This window comes from Mauremys reevesii, linkage group 18 (genome assembly GCF_016161935.1).
Source record: "Mauremys reevesii isolate NIE-2019 linkage group 18, ASM1616193v1, whole genome shotgun sequence".
Lineage (NCBI taxonomy): Eukaryota > Metazoa > Chordata > Testudines > Geoemydidae > Mauremys > Mauremys reevesii.
The window spans coordinates 5,088,560-5,095,466 of record NC_052640.1 but is presented as its reverse complement, the minus strand read 5'-3'; positions in this window follow the sequence as shown (position 1 = coordinate 5,095,466).

Here is a 6,907-nt window from a genome sequence, read left to right as displayed (position 1 = left end):
AGAACGGGGTAGTGGGAGTTGGTCACGAGTGGGACTGTCTGGATTCTACCTTGGCTGGGGTTGGAAAAGAAGGTATGTGATGTGTTGAGTAGTTACAGGGTTTATGGGGTCTGTTCTTGGTTCTGCAGATGACCTAAACCCCCCCCCCCCCCTCCAATGTAGCATATAGCTAAGTGTTTAACTTCAGTACCTGGAACTTGTGAAAATTAAATTTGTGTAAATCTGCAGAATTGGGGCCCTGATTAGTAATAAACCTACACATGTCAGCGTCGTGGTTCTATATACTTTAGTTTCCCCGTCTGCATATTATGTCAAATAGCTACTTCGCAGAGTTGTATAAGGTGACACTATTGACTTGAAAAACACAACTGTAAACAAAAATTGTACCTACTCTTATGTGTAACCCCCAATTATAAATGAAAGAGATCAGAGAAAAATCTTTCTCTTTAAGTTTCTTTGAACTTTTGAGAGCATTTTGAATATAGTAAAGTATTTTGTTGATGGTTAATTGCGCTTCCCCTCTCATGTAGTAGGACGGATGACTCCCGCATGGAGTCTGTTTTGGAAGAGGATTTTTTTTTAAATAACATATTAATTTGAGTTCAGCAGTCTCTCTTTGGAGTCTGTTTTTGAAGTTTTTTGTTGCAAAATTGCCACCTTCAAGTCTGTCACTGCCACCACCACCATGCAGCACAGAGACTGGGTCAGGCCGGGCTCTGCAGCTGCGCTGCCCCAGAAGCTCGCAGCCCAGATGCCCAGAGCTTTGCGCTGGCGGCAGAGCGAGTGAGTTGAGGCTGCGGGGAAGGGGCTGCGGTTAGCCTCCCAGGCCAGGAGCTTGGGGGCCGGGCAAGACAGTCCCACAGGCCATAGTTTGCCCACCCCTGAGTTAGCATATAAAGTGTAGACACTTTACTTTGACAGAATGGGCAAGAAAAATATTGGCCCAGCCAAAGCATAGAAGCAATTTGATGTAACCTCTCTTCAAGCAGGCCATTTTAACGCTTGACTTTTACATACTATCTTCAGGGGCTTTATGTAAACTCCCCATCAGTAATGATTAACCTGGGAAAAGTGTAGGATAGAAAAAGCAGATGTAGATCATTCAAATAGACTGTTGCCAAGTCTGTTGGCATCTATAGGAAACCAAGAAAGTCAGCAACTCCAGTGCCGGCGCCGACTATGATCATAAAAAAAATCCCATTTTTAGACTCTGGTGGTTTCTTTTCATAATTTTTAGTGTCTTTTTTCTTCATGTTCATCCCTGTGTATTTATTTAAGGCACCCATTTTTGTTTTGGGGTGGATGTTTTCTCCATTCTACTAGACACTGTTATGTTTATTGTCCTGCCACCATCGTGAAAACTGTTTCACAAAGCTAGAGGCTTTATAAAATGTCAAAAACTGTTGGGCTGTCCAGTCCATAAATACCTTTTAGAAAATAACAGATCTTCCAACTAGGTCTAAATAATTATCTTCTATATTTCCCCTACTCCTACTGTTCATCTAACAATTATGGCACCACAACAAAATTCATGGCATATTTCCCACATCATTTATCTTTCTTATCCTCTTTTGGTCTGTGTCAAGCTTGCCTGTACTTTTCCTTTTATGGGCAGCTTCATCTCCATGTTAGACCAAAACTGTGCTAGATAACCAGTAAGGGCCATCAACTAAACCCTCTTAATCCTAATTTCCCTTGAGGGGCTTTCCCACCTTGGGGACCTTTTTGGGTAAAAGACAAGCTCTTCTTGCCCTATATTCGTCTGACCTTCTGACAACATGGCAACCCTTCAGCATAACTCCTTTCACAAAAGAACAATTTCATATCTAGTGGGGTGATTGTTTTCAATTACTTAACTGTGTATTCATGCTGGTGATGATCAAATGCACAGATAAATGCACCATGTATGCAACTGACATTTGCAAAATAATACAATGCGAAACTGTCTTCTATGTTGACATTTCATGACTTTCAAAAAAACCCCTAAATATGCAAGTCAGAATGCATCAATTCTCCGCATGTATAAATCTGTGTGGTATAAATCTGCTCCTTGAACATCTGTCAGATACTTCTTTGTATAATGTATGAGAACATGTAAGTGCACTGATATGACACACAGGATCACAACACAGACTGACATACAAGCAGAAGGACATAAATAGACAAGACAGAGGTGCTATAGTTGTTATCTCACACTGAGTAATACCTCTCTCTTCTAACACTGAGTTCAATGGGACTTGCTTGTGGGGTATTGTATAGTCAACATAAGGGTGGCAGAATCTGGCCCAACATGAGAACAATAGGCCAGATCCTCATCTCATGGAATGCATCATGGCACCATTGGCTGGCCCAATATCATTAAAATAAAACAGATAACCCAGAGTAGAAGCCAGTTACAGTGATTGGTGTAAGAGGGTCAGAGCCAAAGCGGAGCGGCCAGCGGGGGGCCAGCCCGGCGACGGCCGCGGAGCTAATTACAAAGACTAAAGTACATGCTTTAATATAATTAGGACTGGGCAACCCAAGATGAAAACAACTACACTGTGGAAGAGTCCTACAACCAGGTATTTGAGGCCAATCCCTTTATCAATGGAATCCTAACCAAAATATGAGGAAAGAGAAGAATCACCCTCAAACTTTTGACAATAGCTCAAGGTCAGACACCAAGAAGACCAGCACCATTCATATTCTGGTTTTGGATAAAATACTTGATCTTGCCTACATCATAGAAACCTTCCTCACTCCGAGTCTACACCCCACTACACCCTTTAGCAATAAAGTAACCATTAAACAAGTTCTGAATCAGTCGTCTTTCTTCCCAATTTAGTTTTAACAATAAAGCTGCAACATAAGTAGCTATGGGAGATGACAGTGCAACTACTAGGTATTGGTGGGGGAAAAGTGTGCTAGTAATGTCCTGGACATACTGTCAGGGCCGGCTTTAGGCCAATTGAACCAATTCCCCTGAATCGGGCCCTGCCCCTAAGAGGGTCCCGTGCCCAAGCCCCGGTTCAGTGTATTGGCAAGAGTCGGTGCACTGTACCGGGGTGGCCCGGCTTCTCCAGGGGACAATTTAGACGGCATGGGGGCCCTTTAAATTGCCACCACAGCCACACGCTAGAGCCCTGGGGTAGGGCTGTGGGGATCTGTGGGCTACTTAAAAAGCCCATGGCTCCCGTTGCTTCTATCATCCCAGCCCTTTAAATAGCCACTGGAGCCCCGCCGCTTCCCCAGGGCTCCGGCAGCTATGTACATGGCCAGGGCTGTGGAAGCAGGGGAGCCCCTGGTGGGGGAGGGAGGAGGAGGAGGGAGCACTTACCATACCGGGTGGTCTGTACCCCCTGTACCCGCACTCCCTGCCCTATCTCCAGCCAACCCCTGCCGCACCCCCCTATGGCCCTGCTTGAAGCCAGCCAGCCCACCCCACCCCACCCCACCCCACACACCCCTGTCTCCAGCCATTGCTGCACCCCTTGCCCTGCCTGCAGCCAGCCCCATGTCCACTGGTGCCCTGCAATTCCCTGGGCAGTAACCCTGCATACCTGCTTCAATGATGGGAGAAGAGAGCAGCTGGTACTCACACATGTGCACACCCTAGGGTGACCAGACAGCAAGTGTGAAAAATCGGGATGGGGTGGAGGTTAATAGGATCCTATATAAAAAAAAGACCCCAAAATTGGGACTGTCTCTATAAAATTGGGACATGTGGTCATCCTAGCACAATCCCAGGGAGTGGCGGGGACCCACACATGTGAAACGGAGCTCATTTCTAGTTCAGTCCCATCTTTTTAAAAAATAACTGTAGGTAGGGTTAACATACAGCCACATTTTCCCAGACATGTCAGACTTTTTGGTTCTTAAATTGCTGTCCGGGAGGAATTTTTAAATATGGACATATGGTAACCCTATTGGTACCAAAAATACATACTCTGGCACATCCCTTAAATCAGAACTTTTTATAGGGAACCGGTTGCTAAGAAAGGAAAGGCTTTTTTTTTAACTTTTTTTTCTTTTTTTAAAAGTCATCCCTGCTGGGGCCCCGCCGAAAATGTTTGAATTAGGTGGGCCCCAAACTTCCTAAAGCCGGCCCTAACTAGTCTGTTAAGTGTTATAGCTTTTAATATGCTAATGCAAACACTGTAATAGAGCATTAATGTCCCAATGGTACTGTAGCTTGTTTTAACTTACCGTAATACTAGAAGTGGTGCATGTGAACATTGCCGTAACGAGGGCAAGGTGAGTGAGGCACTTGCCTCGCGCACGGAAAGTGAGGGGCTCAGAAAGTCTCTCCTTCAGCGGCAATTCGGCAGCAAGTCCTTCCCTCTGAGAAGGACTGGGGGACCCGTTGCCGAATTGCCGCTGGTCGTCATCAATGGAGAGGGGCGGCACATACGGCTCTTTTGCAGAAATTCGTTGGTGGATCCTTCCTTCCAATAGGGAAGAGCCGGACATGCTGCCTCTGTTCCTTGCCTTGTGTGCAAAAATCCCTAGATACGGCTCTGCATGTGAAGCTCTCTTAAAAGCTGACACTACAGTAGTGATATTCCCAAGCCAGCATGCATAGGGCTGGGAGTGGGGAAGGGGAGTGCATTGAGGTACAAGTAACATCTCTCACACCAAACAGGAACTTTTCCACAGTTCATTATTATACCTTGTCTTACAAACACCAAAAACTATTACATATGCACAAAGGTCAATAATCACCCCCTCCCCATATATACAGAGTTGTGCTTCTGCATATAGTATCTATCTCAGATTAATATTGAGCTACCAGCTGTTCAGGAATCAGTAAAGAGTCAGCTGACAAGCCACATGTTGAATACTATTGCAAACAGCATGGGTGACCCATGAGGCATTCTGAAGCAAGAGATTACTGTAAAACTTTAAATAAGACGCAGAAAGAATACACTTTTCTTAGGTTTTGTTTCTGTCAGATTTATTGTATTATGTATAGTAGGTGTTTAATATAAAAACCAGGTAGTATGGTTTACAATGTTATAACAAGAGATTATGCTATTATCATTATCCAGTCAACTTGCACACTACTATTTTGAATTAGTGATAATTCACAGAGAGAGAAAGAAGAAAGCTGAATTTAGATAATTATTAACCAGATTCCTGGTTATTCACCAGCCACTTTGCTTCAGTCCATGGCATAAAGCATCATAAACCCAGGACAGTATTGACAAGACAATATTCACCTCGAATTTGCATCTGCTACATTCCTTCCCCCGCCTCATTCCCAGTCACAATATTCAGGATATAGCCTAATGAGAAAGTGGCATGGCTGAAGCATGTAGCTGGCAACTGAAAACTAGTACAGAGTACAATAGCCTTGAGAACATTGCTTAATTCTGAGCACTGTGTCTGCAGTGAGATGCAGGATGGGCCTGGTGCCACGGCACCGTTGGCACCATTGTAAAGTCGGTACTGACTCTAATCCCCCTCCCACAGGAAAACTCCCTTGGACCTTTTCTGGATGCCACAAAAAATATAAAAATCTGCCTCCCCGGTGCTAATTTACTGCTACAAGAGACTTGATGCAGTGAAATAATTTCCCTATATTCCATCAAACTCTGCATCACATCTCTTGAGTATTTAAAAGAGTATCTCATAACTATTTGTCTACGTAAAGTATCAGAACAGTTCACAAATTTTAGGATTGCCTTTTGCTGCATTACTCTTGCCTGTGAATCCAGCTCTTACAGTCCCATGTTCACACGTCATCGCTTGTGTGTAGAAGCTGATTCACAAATATTCAGTAAGTGTATTATATGGTCTCACCCTACATTGTTCCCAAGGGCAAAAATCTTCTGCAACAATGAAGGCTTGGGCTGATGACCAGTGGCTGCAGAATTTTTGGATGCATCTTTATGCAAAACTTGCCAAAATGAAAGCTGCACTGACAGTGGAGAAGAAAAAACAATTGCACTATGGGGATCTGCAACAACAGATTACTTTCTGTCAATCAGTGGTCTCTCTCCTAAACTAAGGTGAATGGATTTCTTTAATGTAAGTAGTCACAACATATGGTTAAATATTTTATGATCAATATCCTGTTAAGAACTCAGCGGTCACAGATAATACCTGTCTTCTTTGGAAACCAGGGCACATTATCCAGTCTTTTCCCCCACCCCAGCACAACCAAAACTGATCTGAGTTTTGCTAACACCAACTTGTCTGCAGTGTCACCCAGAAGCAGAGCACAAATACAAAATACAGACAGTATAGCGCCAATACTTATAACTTCAACTACAAAATGATACATACATACAGACAGCATAATCATAACCACCAACCCATAACCTGGTCTTAGCCACCTTATATGACCCCCTTTACCTAAGATTTGGTGCCACTACAGGACCTTGGTTGCAAACCATGTTCTATATGGTCCCAGTTTATATCAATAACGTCACACACACACACAAACGAGTGAAAGAGCGCGCCTCACTCATCCAATAGGTCAATTTGGCACATTAGCCGGGAGGAAGCAGATCGTGAGCGTTTTCAACCACAAATCCCATCCCTCCAGATTTGCAACCATCCCTGGACCAGTGACAGGGGCACAACCATCCCCGGACCAGTGACAGGTGCATAGGCAGCCAAGTCATTGGAAATAATCAAGGAGGAAGCCAGTGGAAAAAATGAAAGGGGCCACTCTGGTTATCACCTTGAGGTCAGGGGCATGCTCTGTACCCCCAAACCTTACCTCAATTTGGCACATTAGCCAGGAGGAAGCAAATTGTGAGCCTTTTCGACCACAACCCCCATCCCTCCAGATTTGCAACCATCCCTGGACCAGTGACAGGGGCACAACCAACCCTAGACCAGTGACAGGTGCGCAACCATCCCCGGACCAGTGACAGGTGCATAGGGAGCCAAGTCATTGGAAATAATCAAGGAGGAA